This window comes from Callospermophilus lateralis, chromosome 2, assembly GCF_048772815.1.
Source record: "Callospermophilus lateralis isolate mCalLat2 chromosome 2, mCalLat2.hap1, whole genome shotgun sequence".
NCBI classification, from domain to species: Eukaryota; Metazoa; Chordata; class Mammalia; order Rodentia; family Sciuridae; genus Callospermophilus; species Callospermophilus lateralis.
In genome coordinates, this window is record NC_135306.1 from 134,533,674 (window position 1) to 134,550,275 (window position 16,602).

Sequence of the window (16,602 nt, forward strand, 5' to 3'; positions counted from 1 at the left end):
GAAGGGAGGCCACCTGACTAAGTGACACACTAAAGGAGTCAGGGAAGTGAGCAGACAGTATTCACAATGTCTCTTTAGTTCTCTAGCCTCACCAGTGCAACTGTTCAAGTACAGGTATTGGGCTTTGGCCTTCCCCAGCCTGCCCTGCCCAGAGGCTCCCACTTCCTCTAGAAGGGAAAGGGCCTCAGGACTGCTACCACTACCCTGGTGGCTGAAGCCAGAGATCTAGGGTAGTTCTGTTTTATAGCACAAAGAGTCAGAGACACTTCCTAGCAGGCGCTAAGGTCCAGATTTTGGCAAGAGCAGGAAAACGGAAGACAGGGGCTATTTCTTGTGGATGCGCTGCCTTTGGGCCTGCAGTGGAGGTGGAGTCCCTGGGATCTTGTATTCCATACTAAAGGAAAATAAAGGAGCTGCTGATCCAAGAGTCCTGACTCCAACAAAGACTTGGGTGGGTATTAGGGAAGCCCCAAAGAAGAGGCTGCTGCCCACTGTGCAGAGTCCACCAGTTGGAGAGCACTGCCTAAAGGTAGGTGTGAAGGGGTGCCTTCAAACAGAGGTTTGCTCTCAGGTGAGCCAGCCACCTTGAGGCCAAAGGATGTGCTATGGTTGGGTGTACCCAGAGCATTCTGACTCAAGGCCTGTCCCCCAAAGCGGGTGGTGGTGCCTGTGGTATCACTGTGTCCAGCTCCAAAACTGAATGCCCCAGATGTAGAGCTGGGTTCTGGGGCAGCCACACTGAGCCCGAAGCCCCCACTGGCAGCTTGGGCTGCTCATTCCCTGAACATGAAAGGGAATGGAGTTGAGTGACCAAACACTGAGACACTGGAGCCACTGAAGGTGGTCTGGGTGGTACCTCACAAGCCAGAGGTGGTGGCTGCACCAAAACTGCCATAGTGCTGCCAAAGGCTTGCTGCATGCTGGCAGGGGCGCCAAAGGCCATGGTTTTCAAGCCAAAAACTGACTGTGCTGAGCTGCCAAAAGCCAGCTGGGGAGATGCTGGTGCTGGCACTGCAGATGGGACAGGGGCCATGTAGTTCCCAAAAGTGAACAAGCTGCCAAAGTTTGGGGCAAGACCTAGCTTGGAGGACTTCTGTTGCTGCCCATCCTCAGCCTTGAATATGGGCTAGGGATGAAGGGGTGATTGATGGGTATGCTGGGACAGGGGGCTTGGCATTCCAGACAAAGGGAATATTGAATGCAGGAGTGGTCATGTTATTGAAAGTCAGTGTGGGCTGGTTGGTGGTGGCTGGGACTGAGCTTGCCAGGGAGCTGCTGAAGCCACTGAAGTAATCAGTGCTGCTGCTGCCAAAGCAAACACTCTCAACAGCACAAGACAGGGACTGGCCAAAGGTGGTGACTGCTGTGGACAATGGCATGGGGGATTGCCAAACTGGAATATAGAGCCCATGGCTGAGGAAAAGCTGGCAGCAGGGGCAGGGGGCGCCTCAAAGGGGAAGAGTTGAGAGGTGGGAGCCTGCCAGTTATTCTGCTCCCAGTGCTGGCCACATTGCTGATCCCAAAGCAAAAAGCAGGTGCGGAAGCAGAGTTTGTGAACTCACTGGCAGTGGTGGCAGAAGCCATGGCAGAGGTGGCTGTGGCCAGGCCAGAAAAGAAACAAGCAGCTAGGGCTATATTAGCAGTTGCAGCAGTTGTTGGCTTGAAGGAAAAGGGAGAAGGCAAGGGCACAGACGTGGGTGGCTCCAGGTCACAAAAGTTGGGATGGCAGTGTTGGGCATTCTGGGGAAGATGGAGTTGGAAGAAGCATGGCTGTGATGAAGGGGCAGAATGGCAAGGGGTCTTTGCTCTGGCTCTAACTTTTAGGTAGTGTCACAAAAATGGGCTTGAACAGGGGAGAATCTGAAGACATAGCTGGGGAGGCCAGAGAAGGATCAGAGGGCAGCTGCTGGACATGCCAAACAGCATGGCTTGCTTGGGGGTGGAGGACAGGGCAGGCACCCCACTTCTCTTTGGCAGATGTATGGGCTTGAAGGGATGGAGGTGACTTAGTGTCAGTGGCAGGTGCTGTGAAGGAAGCAGGGGCCAGCCCCAAGAAAGTGGTTGGTGATGAAGATCCAAGAGAGGCCAAAAAGCTGGGTGTCTTCAGAGATGAAGGGGCCATGGTGGTTGCCATTCCATCAGATTCTGGGAGGGATGGCCTGAGGGACTCTGCATCTTTTTTAGGCTTGTGGTTGGCACCTGAGGCTGGAGGGAAGTAGTACACACAGCAGGCAGGGTGAAAGTGAAAGAAGTCTGAGTGGCCGGTGGGTTCTCATTGATGGAGGTCGGAGGAACATCAGCCTGTCTCCAAGACCTTGTTGAACCACTGGAGCGAAGCTTTCTTTTCTAGGTCAAGGTCCTCAGCAGTGAGTGAATAACCAAGCTGAGGAGGTAGAGGCAAGGTCAGCTGTTCAGCTCGTCTAGAGGGTAGCAGCCGGACCTTCTGTTTCTACTGTCCAGAGTTGCCAGGTGTAGATGGGGAAGTCCATGAGTTCTATTGCTTCCGAGGGGTCATGTCTACAACCCTCTCTCCCTGGGACTCCTTCTCCACCACCAGTGGAGTCCAGGAACTGGAATGCTGACATGGCTCCTCTTGTTTTCTTGGCTGGCTTCTCCAAGTGTCTGGGAGCAGGAGGAAGCTGGGCTAGAGAAGGGGGAGACAGTGAAACCACTCCTCTTCTAGATCTGTAAGATGCCTAGGGTAGAACTATAGGAACATTGAGGGTGGAGCTAAGAATGCCACCTGTACACAAGCTTGTCAGGGAGACCACAGAAGAGGTGCAAGTGATTGGTTGTTCAAGTGGTGTTCTGAGCTCTGGGAAGTAAGACCTCTCTTTAGAGACCCAGGCTTAGGCTCAAAAGAAGCAGGGACTCCATTGGTCCCCAGGAGCTCAAAAATTGAAGGTCCACTCCCACTGCTATCAGAGTGCCTTCTCTGATTCACCTGACCACCAATAAATATTTGGTTTTCCTCCTCCACAATCCTATTCTTCCTCTCTTTGAGGACGTTCAGTTACAGTCTCCCTCCCAGCACACGGGTCTGGACGTTACTTAATGGTGAGGGCAGTGTTGCATTATTAACCGCTCTGGTATTGGAGAATGAGTTAGCTTGCAATCCGGAGGGGCCATCTTCACCTTGACTGGGTTACACACCATCTGTGAGTTCCCAGGAGAGCTCAGTCTTCTTGTGACAACGACTCTAGCACACTGTGGGCAGTACCCCCAGCAAGGAATATTGGCCCTGCTGGATTGGATAGCTTCCTCAAGGGGTTATTTTACAAAGGCATCCCAGGGCACAGGCCTCCTGGAGAATCAGAGGAGAGGAGTCGGGGTTAAGTCTGGACCCACTGGGCCGTGGACAGCGAGGAGCAGGCGGGCAGGTGGCAACCGGACGCTTCAACAAGTGTGGCGGCAGACTGCTGAGGGCCAGGCTTGCGCCAAGTTGCTGCCTATCAGGAGCAGTTTGGCGGGGTCGGGTCCTTGGAGCAGGGTCGGAATCTGTAGGAGGTTTCCGTTTACTGTTGACTTGGCCAGAGGTGAGAGGAGCCTCTGCCTCTGCCTCTGCGTGCTGACCGCAAAGAATTGCCACGCCCCGGGCTGCAGTAGCCCCTTGGCCAGCCAGATCAGGCAGCCGCCACCGGCACCAGGTACAGCTCAAGGCCAAGCAGCCTGAGGCAGAACAGCGCCGCCCCCACCTGCCCTGCACAGCTGGCCCGGGCTGTCCTGAGAGCCAGCTTTGAGGGCCCTCCTCCAGCCGCTGCAGCCACAAGAGACATCAGCAAATCAATATTTTTATGTAAAAGTTTATGCTTTTAAAATTTTGCTTAATAAGTTATTTCTAACCCGTATGTGACAAAAGTATTTCTTTTATATATTTTTAAAATAACTTTATTTTTACCTTTCTGTTACTCTTTTGTGCACCTACATTCTACTTTTGCTGTCGTGTTGGTATCAATCCATTCTACCTTTCACCATGGATACTTTTTCAAAGGAAGGTACATCCTTTTTCAAGGATGGAACAATGAATAAATCCAGAGGGAAAAAAATCTAAATTTTATATGTTATATTGAAAAAAAATAAGACTAAGAATAATAGTAGGATGTCTAAATAGCTTTATGAGTTCTTAAAAAATGCTTTCAAATATTTTTGAAAAAAATTCCAACTAAGGAAATCAAAATAAGAAGTTAGTTGATATATAATAAATATAATTCTGGACTTTTGAGCTATCAGAGTATATATCTCACATGCACACATGGACAGAAATTCCAAATTCCAAATCAAAGGAGTGAATCAAAAATAAAAATTCATAGATTCCTGGTAATGGTAGAATATTAAATCTAGGAAGGCAAAAAAGTAGAAGTCCCAGAATGAAGCACATATATAGAAAGTAACAATTTTGGGTTAGAGCAGGAGACAAGGTGGGGGAAGAGGAAGGAGATAGAATAAATCATCTAATAAAAACATATTTGGAGAGTGAAACGATGGAATATATTTCATCCCAAAACACATTTCTAAAAACATTTTATGCTAACACAGGTAGGTGGAACCTTTCTGCTTTTAACAAATGGATTCACTCATGTCTTCAGTCAGTTGTCTGATGATCTAAGAGCTTGAAGGTTGAAAAAAGGATGTAGCTCACACCACTCAGTTTACAAAGTCGTTCATCTCTCAGTAGGCTGTATTTAACTCATTCTCATGGAATTGGCAGGAATCCAAGAGAGGTCATATAGAATTGTCTCAATGCTTTTACAAGCCTCTCCTTGCACCAATTGTGCCAGAATATCATGTAAAAGCAAGCTATATGGACAACCTCAGAGTCAGTTAAGGATGATAGTTTTTTGTGTGTGAACATAGCAAGGTGTAAAATCTGAGTCCACAAATACTATAGGCTAAAGCACTAAACTGACATCTACCATAACATGTGTGGATTCAAGAGTTTAATCTTCAACTTTTGAAGGAAGAAGTCAGAAAGTAATTTTTAAGTTGATAAATTAAGAAACAAAACAAGCATTTTACTTATAAATACAGAGAAAATTATTAGAGGCAACTAATAAGACATGACAAGATTTGCCTCAGAAGCAGATTTTGAGAAATGCGAAGGTTGAGGCAGGGAATGAGTGCATTACATTATAAAACTTTATGCACTTCGATTTTCAAAAGGAAATTGTGCTTGGATTGCTTAAATACAATATGAATATTAGGCACAAATATTATTTGTATAATTATGAATCAAGGCATTAGTCTTAAGAAAATGTTCATTTATACCAAAAAAGCTTGTCTATGGCATTTTATTACAAATTGGAAAAACAGTATCTCAAAAAAAAATAAATAGTGTATCTGAATTATTCCTAAAAATATTTATAAAAATGCCTGTGGGGAAAAGATAGAGTTTGTAAATGAGAAAGATAAATCAAAACTAACCATTACTTTCTATTCTGCCAAAGTCAAAAGGGCCAAGAAGTTATAATACATATATTAAATAGTAGCAAACAACTTGGAGCTCTATTAAAGTAACAACAATACAATAAATGATCATGGCCCCAAGAGAGCCATCTATAACATGAAGTGTTTGCAAGTATATTGCAAGTATTTGTGTAGATATGTATTTCTCATACTACGCTATTATTACTTTCTCAAAGGTGGGAACTCTGTTTTGACATATTCATTTTAGAGTATCTAATATTTAGCACAATACCCATCACACAGTAGCTGCTTAGTGTGGCTTGACTGAATAAATAGAATAGAACAAAGAAATCAACTATACTGTCTGAACAAGTACAATCCATTTAGTGGTGAATAAACTGCAACTGCTAGGAAACTGTATTAAACATCTAGTCTGTAAAGGCACTGGGTTTGAGAAGTAAAGAGAAAAAGTCATGGTCTTTCCCCTCAAGCAACTTATAGACAAAAGCAACAACATTTATTGAGCCACTAATAAAAGGCAAAAATATGAGGGATGCTGGTGTATATTATCTCATTTAATCCACAAACTGATCCTTGGAGTTGTCAATACTATCCTTGAAATGACAGATATTATTGAGATCCAAATGTGAAATGAGCTTCTTCACCTATGTGCCCTACTTCATATGCATTTCCAAAATCTCAAATTCTTCCACTTCATTTTTGATGGTTGCTTTAGATTTTCTTCATCCAGAAGTACCAATATCTCAACTACATATCTACTTTATCTGTCAGAAATATTCAACTAATTTTATAGCTCTTTTTTATACATGAGTTTAAATGCCATAATTTAAAAAAATAATCCAGTTATAAATTATAAAAATTAAGATTACATATTATATACTTATAAAAAATGTTACTGTTTATAAAGGCTCTCTGTTAAGTACTATACAAATTTCATTTTGATTTTTCTCAAGGGTGATACACATTTTTATTTATTTATTTATTTTGATAAAGTGACTGTGGCTCAAATGCATTAAATAGTTTGCCAAAGTCACATATGTAAAATTTCTAAGAAGTCTGTATTTGACCATTACATTGGACTGCCTACTAAACCTGTAAGGTGGGCAGCATTAATATTTCTGTCTTCACTCCAGTGATGAAGAAACTGATACATTGGGAATCAAATACCCCACAGGTAGAAAGTAGAGAACTTTGTTTTTCTAATCCCAATTTCAGTGGACCTGGATTAAATAGACTAAAATTGAGTAGAAAAGGTTAATAAATACAGGCTTCCTATATTCAATATTTCAAAGAATGAGAAAAAGTGAGAATGGTCAAGAGAATCATCACACTTTTGCTGGTAATCACATTTATGAACATTTTTCTGAGGCTACTCAATAAGACTTTAAAGCTCTCAGTGTGGAAGGCACAGTTCACAAAGAGTAGAGAGTAACTATAATGTTAACATACGGTTCTGAGAAACTTCTATGGAATAATATGTTGTTTTCATATGAATATCCAAGGGGATAATAACAACTATGCAGGACACTTATATTCAATTCCTTGACTCTATTTCATGAAGGAGTTTCAAGCACTACGAAATAGAAGGTGTCAAGATTTGACACAGGATTAGAAGCCACTTGAAAACCAATATTTAAATGCTCTTGTTACATGTGAGCCTCATTTTTTATAAGATGCCACAAGTTTTTTGTAAAATTTCAGAATACTAAAAAAAATACCAAAATAAATTTTTCTCATTTCTTTGGGAATACACAGGTTTGATGAATGCCAGATTATTTGTATTTTAAAGTATCTTGCCTTAATAAATCAAATCAATCTCTCACTTTTTCTGTCTTTCCCTGCCCTGCCACTGGTGTTAGCCACCACATAATTAAAACTGAAACAATTTACATTTTTTATGTATTAAAGAGTATTCTGAAGGTACTTGTGGCCCACTAGCCTAGTCTGGCAGAAGGGGTAGCGTGGCCAGGCGGGTTATGAATTTAAAGCAGTTCAAATTTATTAGCTTCAAAATCCCTGCTAGGAGAACCACATACCTGTAGAAATATTGACCCATGCCAAGTGTTCTTATAAGGAAACATTCCACTAAAGTTTGGGAAAGCCAGTCTGTTTCAAAGATTCTCCTAAAATGGGTCAGAATGAAAGACAAATTCAATTTAAGACATAAACTTCTCACAAGAAAAGGTCAAATTTATTACCTGGAACAAAGTAGTGACAGTATATATTAAAGAATTCAGGAGACAAAAGAGCAAGTGGTCCAGTTCTGTTGCACAGTAGGCAGAATATTATGGGCAATATGTTTATTGTTGCTTCTTTATATGCCAAATGGAACAAAAATTACTTTGAAGAGAATTCTGGAGAATTCAAAATATTGTATACAAAGTGTCTATTTTATAGCTCTTTTTTATACATTTCATAATGTATAAAATGTCTTGTCTGATACAAATTAGCCTTGCAAATTATAGACATTTTTTATTACTCAATGGGATTCTAGAAGTTCTTAAAATAATAGATAAAAGGACATAATTCATGGTGATTAAATCACACTGATGCTTAGTGGTATAAAAAATTCTGCAATAATCATTTAATACAGATGAAAATTATAGAACAATCCATGTTCTTCTTTTTATAATATACTCCTACAGTCCTCCAAAAAATAAAAAGGAGACTTTTAAAAATTTCAATGGTAAAAAATTGTTTCAGAATAAGTTACATTGTAACTGAAAAGAGAGTAGATAAATAAGGCAATGAGTACAAACATACATCAGAAAGAAACTATGGTATTAGACACATTTAATTGTATATAGAAATAATAAATGAATAGATTAATTAAAATATAAGGTATTACAAGTTGAAGATATATGCTTTTAGTTATTATTATTCCAACTGTCAATGATTATTTGATGTTCAAATTAGCTCTATTTTTATTTGCAAATAAAGGCCAATGATGAGAAAAGGAGGAAAGTTTCCTATCCATGTGCTAAAGAGTATGTATACACACACATCTCTATATCTAATTTCCAGTTGATATTTTTTGTTAGGGTCTGTAAACAAGTCAAGATGGCGCCTGGCATTTTGCCAGAGGGAGTGGTTTGTGAAGTAACACCAGCGAGCCATTAAGTGTGGAGATTCCTTATTGGTTGACTGCTGTATCTAGTTTATGTTAATTAAGATAAGCTGTGTGTAATGTATATATACCCCTCCTGTCCTACAATAAACGGCTCCCACTCCCACTACACAAGTTGCTCGTCACCCCTCCGGTTATTTTGCTGCAGCCATACTGTGGCAGATGGTGGCCTGTACCGGAGCCCCAGGACACTCAGGGGTAAGTGGCGAAAAAAAGCTGCCCATCCGTAGATAGGACAGGAGCAAATCTGCTCTTCCCTAGGCAATAGGGAGAGAGGAAAAATGGCCATTTTGAGAAAATGGAGAAGACTGATGCAGTATGTTTGTGTCTTGTTTTGTCTCAGTGTATTGTATTGTCTTTGTGATGAAAATATGGAAGTGGTGTTAAGTAAATTGATAAGGGAAAGAGGCACCCCAATGGAACCAAAAATAGTTAGGGCATGTGTTGATAAAAGCCCAAGAACTCTAGTCAGAAAGAAGAAGAAAGTTCAGAGGACGATGGATTATCAGGAAAAAAGTTGCAGCAAAAGGCTATTACTGAATACTTTTTGTTACCAGAGTGTGGTAACAAATCAGCGGCTGCCACGTGTGTGAGCCAGTCATGGCGCAGCAAGGACTTTCCAAGTGGCGGCAGCAGGCTCTTCCCTGCACCTCCCCCCTCCCTGAGCTAGACGCCACTTCTAGAGCCCAAATCCAAACCTGACCCGGAGGCACAGTCTCACAGGCTCTTGCTCCCTGTGCCCAGTGGCAGTTTGAATCCGGGACACTCCCCAGGGGCCATCTGGGGCTGCCTGGGACGCTGCAGACAGAAGACAGCCCACATCCCTGAAGTTTGATCATTTCCAAGGCCAGTAACTACAATGGTTCTCCCACACCTGGAAGCTAATGGGTAATGAGCACTATTAAGGCTTATTTCACATGTAAAAAACCTTGAGATAATGTACTAAATTGTTCAGAAGGTTGTTTTCTTAGTGCCTGCTGGAATACTACAGGATTCTTTAACATCATTGCCAGAGTTCCTGCCTTCATCCCAATGACCATGAGGACGAGGGTGGAAGAATTTCCAGTGTGAGGGTGGAAGAATTTCCAGTGTTTCTGAGAACCGGAGGAGACTTTGGATCAAGCTAGCTGCCTGCAGAACTTACCTGGACTGTGATTTAAGCTAGCTCCCTGCAGAATTTACCTGGACTGTGATTTACCTGAACTATGAGTTAATCTATTGAGACACTGCTTTACCTGGACTGAGACAACAAACTGTAATCTACAACAAATTGTAACTTGGTATCTTTGTTAACAGTGTCATTGCTGGTATAATTTTTCCAAGGGCTTCTTGCATGGAACCATCAATTGGCTTGGTATTGTGGCATTTTGTATCCTCCCCTTCTGCTTGTAGCAGATTATTTATGGTGTTTGTGTAAAAACCACGATGGTAGTTATTTAAATTAAACAAAAGAGGGAAATGTTAGGGTCTGTAAACAAGTCAGGATGGCGCCTGGCATTTTGCCAGAAGGCGTGGTTTGTGAAGTAACGCAAGGGATCCATTAAGTGTGGAGATTCCTTTATTGGTTGACTGCTGTATCTAGTTTATGTTAATTAAGATAAGCTGGGTGTAATGTATATATATCATTCCTGTCCTACAATAAATGGCTCCCACTCCTGCTGTATCAATCTACACAAGTTGCTCGTCACCCCCTGGTTATTTTGTTGCAGCTGGACTGCGGCAATTTTTTTAAAAATTGAGGTGTTTGTCCCATAGATATTTTATTAGCTTGTTAACTTTTGTGTCACTAAAACAAATGCTAAACTCTTGATATTTACAATATACACAAGCTACAAGGAACTCTAACCCTATTGCACAATTAAATATAAAGTTGCAGTACATTATTGCATGTGCCAAATATAGCTGATGCAAATGATTGATTTTTTTAAAAGGGTCAAAACTGTCAGTGCCACAATAGTTGGCAGAATTTTATGAACGTTTCATTTCAATATTGTTGATATTTTCTTTTGCGTAGTTTTGTTGAAAATCTATTTTATGGCTGCATTCTGTAATAGAATCTTTCATATAAACATGCATAGTATATTACCAACTTGTAATATAATAATCACTTTGAATTGACATTGGTATGCTCTAGGGCATAAGGAAAGCATATTTTGTTCTGAATTTCTTCTCATTGAATTGGATATGTATTGAAAAGAAGTGAAATAAGAATGGTTAGGTGCCCTGCATTATGCATAATGAAAATTCTCACTGGAGTCTGTGGTGTGATGGGCTGATGACATACTCTGTGACAGTCTTACTGTTTTTTTTTAAGAGAGAGTGGGAGAGAGAGAGAGAGAGAGAGAGAGAGAGAGAGAGAGAGAATTTTTTAATATTTATTTTTTAGTTCTCGGCGGACACAACATCTTTGTTTGTATGTGGTGCTGAGGATCGAACCCGGGCCGCACGCACACCAGGCGAGCGCGCTACCGCTTGAGCCACATCCCCAGCCCCAACAGTCTTACTTTTAACTTTGCCTCATGACTAAAGAAAAATGCCCTTCCATCTGGTTCACTGACATAACCTAAATTTCAACTCCTGTGAATAGTATCTGTACAGATTGATATGAAATGTAAAATTAAATATTCCCAGGGTTACTACATCTGTCAGATATTGCTCCTATTTTAACTGTATTTTAATATTCTTCATATTAATGTAAATTGTTGGTATGTATACATTATTCCATGCAGTTTTATCAAAATCAATTCAAAGTAGGGTATTTCTCTAACAAAATCTAAAATTTCTTCAAACCAAATAAAAAAAGTTTTACAAATACAGACTTGCAAAACAATAGTCAAGGCTATTTAAAAACTCTTAAAGTTTATTATTGATCAGGCAGATCAATGTTTTAATATTTGTATTTATATTTTAAACTGGTCCATCTAACATATATTTTTAATTTTTAAAAAATGTAAAAACTAGTAAGATCTACTAACCTGTCAACTATCAAAGTGTACCAAGTGAAATCTAAATTTAAAAAGTATAAAAAATTTATGGGGTGGTAGAACATACCTAAAATACCATTACTTAGGAGGCTAAACTAGGAGGACCCTGGGCTCAGGAGTTTCAGACCAATCTAGGCAATATAGTAAGACCCTACTAAACACACACACACACACACACACACACACACACACATGAAGGGAATTCCCAATAAATGTACATACACCATAAAGGATATATATTGATTTTCAAATAAAAGATCACAAGAAAAAAACTGTTTTGTACTTCATTACTTTTTCCTTTTCTCATTTTTCTTCCTATGCCATTTAACAAGCAGAAACTCAAACTTTGATGAATTTATCCGCTTGCCTTCTCAGTGACTGACCTGGACAGCTAAGTACTACTCTGGTAGGAAAGTGCAATTCGAATTATTTAACCAGAACCTGGAAAACTTAGTACAACCATTAAGTTAATTAACTTTCACATTCTGTACCTAACATTTAACACTATCTCTCTACTTCTCAAATCAGGCACTCAGAGACTTAACCTAATCAGTGTTATGGGACGCCCATGTACAATGGCTGCCCAAAGCAACTTTTGTCCAAGCAGTGATTCAAGAGATAGGGCCCTTACCATTTTTAAAGTTCACTCTTCTTTTAAATATTTATTTATTTTACAATAGAAACCATTTTGACATATACTTCACAAATGTAGTACAACTTCTCATTCCTCTGCCTATACATGATTCAGAGTCACTCCACTAATGTAATCAAACATGTATATAGGATAATAATAACTGTCTCTTTCTACCATCTTTCCCATCCCCACAACCCCACCTCACTCCCCTATACACAAAACAAAGTTTCTTCATTCTTCCCTATCCCCCACCCCTGCCACCACACTATGGATCCGAATCACCTTATCAGAGAAAACATTCAACTTTTGGTTTTTAGGGATTTGTTTATTTCACTTAGCATGATATTCTCCAGTTCCATTCATTTACACACAAATGCCATAATTTCATTCTTCTTTAAGGCTGAATAATATTCCATGGTACATATATACCACATTTTCTTTATCCATTCATTGGTTGAAGGGCATGTAGGTTGATTCCATAGTTTAGCTAATGTGAATTGAGCTGCTATAAACATTTATGTGACTGCATCACAGTATGCTAATTTTAAGTCCCTTGGGTATAAACTGAGGAGTGGGATAGCTGGGTCAAATGGTAGATCCATTCCAAGTTTTCTGAGATATATCCATGTGCTTTCAATAATGGCTGCACCAATTTGCAGTCCACCAACCATGTAGGAATGTACCTTTTTCCCCACAGCCTCACCAACATTTATTTTTGCTTGTATTCTTGATAATTGCCATTATGACTAGAGTGAAATAAAATTTTAGAGTAGTTTTGATTTGTATTTCTCTAATTACTAGAGATGATGAAAATTTTTTCATATGTTTGTTGATTGATTATATTTCTTCTTTTGTAAAGTGTCTGTTCAGTACCTTAGCCCATTGATTGATTGTTTTTTTTTTTTTTTTTTTTTTAAGTTTTTGAGTTCTTTATATATCCTGGAGATTAGTGTGCTGAGGTTCATGTGGTAAAGATTTTTTCCAATTCTGTAGGCTCTCTCATCATGCTATTGATTGTTTCCTTTGCTTAGAAGAAGCTTTTTAGTTTTAATCCATTCTATTCATTGATTTTTTAAAAAATTTTATTTCTTCCGATTTAGGAATCTTTTTTAGGAAGTCAGTTACAGAGCCAACATGGTGAAGATTTGGGCCAACTTTGTCTATTAGGGGTAGGGTCTTAGTTCCAGTGTCTAAGTATTTGATCCACTTTGAGTTGATATTTGTGTAGGGCAAGAGAGAGCTGTTCAATTTCATTCTGCTACATATGGATTTCCAATTTTCTTAGCACCATTTGTTGAATAGGTTATCTGTTCTCCAATGTATATTTTTGGCACCTTTGTCTAGTATGAAATAACTATATTTATGTGGGTTTGTCTCTGTGTCTTCTATTTTGAACCATTGGTCTACATGTCTATTCTGTCACCATTACCATGCTGTTTTTGTTACTATTGCTCTGTATTATAGTTTAAGGTCTGGTATTGTGATGCTTTCTATTTCACTATTCTTGCTAAGGACTGCCTTGGCTATTCTGGTTCTCTTATTTTTCCAGATAAATTTCATAATTGCTTTTTCTAGTTCTATGAAGAATGTCATTGGAATTTTTATAGGAATTACATAAAGTCTGTATAACAGTTTTGATAGTATGACTGTTTTGTCTATATTAATTCTACCTATCCAAGATCATAGGAGATCTTTCCATCTTCTGAAGTCTTCTTTAATTTCTTTCTTTAGTGTTCTGTAGTTTTCATTGTAGAAGTCTTTCACTTCTTTTGTTACATTGATTCCCAAGTATATTAATTTTTTTGAGGCTATTGTGAATGGGGTATTTTTCCTAATTTCTCTTTCAGTGGCTTCATCACTTATGTATAGAAATGCATTTGATTTATGGGTATTGACTTTATATCCTGCTACTTTGCTGAATTCACTTATGAGTTCTAGAATTTTTCTGGTGAAATTTTTGGATCTTTCTAAATATAGAATCATAGTATCAGCAAATAGCGATAATTTGAGTTCTTGTTTTCCTATGTATATTCATTTAATTTCTCTCTATATGACTGCTCTAGCTAGAGTTTGAAGGACTATGTTGAATAGAGGTGGTGACAGAGGACATTGGTGTCTTCTTCCAGTTTTTAGAAGGAATGCTTTTAATTTTTCTTCTTTTAGAATGATGTTGGCCTTGGGGTTAGCATAGATAGCTTTTACAATGTTGAGATATGTTCTTACTATCTCTAATTTTTCTAGTGTTTTGAACATGAAGAAATGCTGTATTTTGTCAAATACTTTCTCAGCATCTATTGAGAAAATCATATGATTCTTGTCTTTAAGTCTATTGTTGTGATGAATTATGTTTATTGAACCAACCATCTGTATATTGAACCAACCCTGCATCCCTGGGATGAACCTCACTTTACTGTGGTGCACTATTTTTTAAATATGTTTTTGTATACAATTCACCAGAATTTTATTGACAATTTTTGCATCTATGTTCACCAGAGATATTGGTCTGAAGTTTTCTTTCTTTCACGTGTCTTTGTCTGGTTTTAAAATCAGGGTGATTCTAGCCTCATAGAAAGAATTTGGTAGGGTTACCTCATTTTCAATTTTATGAGATTCTTTGAAGAGTATTGGTATTAATTCTTTTTTGAAAGTCTTGTAGAACTCAGCTGAGAATCTGTTTGGTCCCAGGCTTTTCTTGGTTGGTAAGCTGTTGATAGTTTCTTCTATTTCCTTGTTTGAAATTGATCTGTTTAAATTGTGTATGTTCTGATTTAGTTTGGGCAGATCATATGCCTCTAGATATTTGTCTAGAATTTTTTATTTTGAATTTTTATTTTACTGGAGTATGAGTTTTCAAATAGTTTCTAATTATCTTCTGTACTTCTATAGTGTCTATTGTGATATTTCTTTTTCTTCACACATTTTAGTATTTAAGTTATCTCTCTCCTTTGGTTTTAACTTGACTTGGTTTCTCCTTTGATTGACTTTTCCTTTATGCAGTTTCTCCCTTTGCTGTTTTTTATTGTTTTTTATTTTCTCCTTGTGAAATATTTTGCTAAGACTGTTCAAGCTTAGCAAAATAGCAAGTGCAAGCTTTCTTATTGTAAATTCTTTTAACTTGGCTTATTATGGAAGGTTTTTATTTCATCATCAAATCTGAAGCTTAGTTTTTCTGGATTTAAGATTCTTGGTTGGCATCCATTTTCTTTAAGAGCTTGGTTTATGTTGTTCCAGGATCTCCTAGCTTTGAGGGTCTGGTTTGAGAATTTTGCTGAGATCCAAATTGCTTTTCCCCTGTATATAGTCTGAAACTTTTCTCTTGTGGCTTTTAAAATACTGTTCTTATTCTGTATGCTAGGCATTTTCATTATAATGTGCCTTGATGTGGATCTTTTGTAGTTTTGTGCATTTGATGTCCTGTAAGCCTCATGTATTTCATGTTCCAATTCATTCTTTATGTTTGGAAAATTTTCTGATATTATTTCATTGAAGAGATTGTGCATTCCTTTGGTTTGTATTTATGTGCCTTCCTCTATCCCAATAAATCTTAGATTTAGTCTTTTGATGTGATCCCATAATTCTTGGACAATCTATTCACGGTGTCTTCCATCTTCATTGTGCAGTAAACTTTATTTTCAAGATTATATATTTAGTCTTCATTGCCTGGGGTTTTGTCTTCCAATTGATCTAGTCTATTGGTCATACTTTCTATTAAATTTTTTATTTTGTTTATTGTCTCCTTTATTTCAAGGATTTCTGTTTTCTTTCTTTCTTTTTTTTTTTTAGAGTATCTCTTTTGCTACCTGTATTAGCTCTCTTATCTCTTTGTTGAAGTGATCAATTGTTGCCTTATTTGCTCTCTTTTATTATTCTGTGTTTCACACATCATTTTACTTATGTATATTCTAAACTCCTTCTTTGACATTTCATCTACTGTGCTGTCAATGGATTCTGTTATTGTACCATCTTGGTTTGTTTGGGGCATTTTCTTCTCTTGTTTTTTCATGTTGTTCATATGTCTTCATCTCTAGCAGTGTGAATCTGAGGTATTACAGTTTCTATCCTATAATCTTGTAGTGTCCCTGCAGGTTACAAATACCTCACCAGGTGTAACCAGGCCTACAGGGACCTTTGTGATGGTCTTCTCAGTCCTCGATGTTGTCTCTAGATGGATGCAGTCCAGGAAAACCACACATTGGTAGTTCAGTGGCCACAGACCAGTCATTCTTCTCCTTCTCTATGCCTGCACAGTTTCCTCCTGCACACGTTGGGTAGAGATCCAAAATTTTACTCTTCTAATCCCCATTCTAACAAAATAAACAGCACTAGAAACTGATCCAGAATCTCTTATAAGGAATAGGTTAAATAAATGTTGGAAAATTGAAAAAAAAAAAAAAAAACAACGGAACCCTAAGGAAACAAAGATTGCTCATCAG

The 16,602-nt window shown here is 38.7% G+C and overlaps 1 pseudogene; it reads right to left on the reverse strand.

The window, feature by feature from the left end:
* Positions 1-324: 324 nt before the first annotated feature.
* On the reverse strand, positions 325-3,274 carry LOC143387910 (nuclear envelope pore membrane protein POM 121 pseudogene; annotated as a pseudogene).
* Between the last annotated feature and the right edge of the window lie 13,328 nt (positions 3,275-16,602).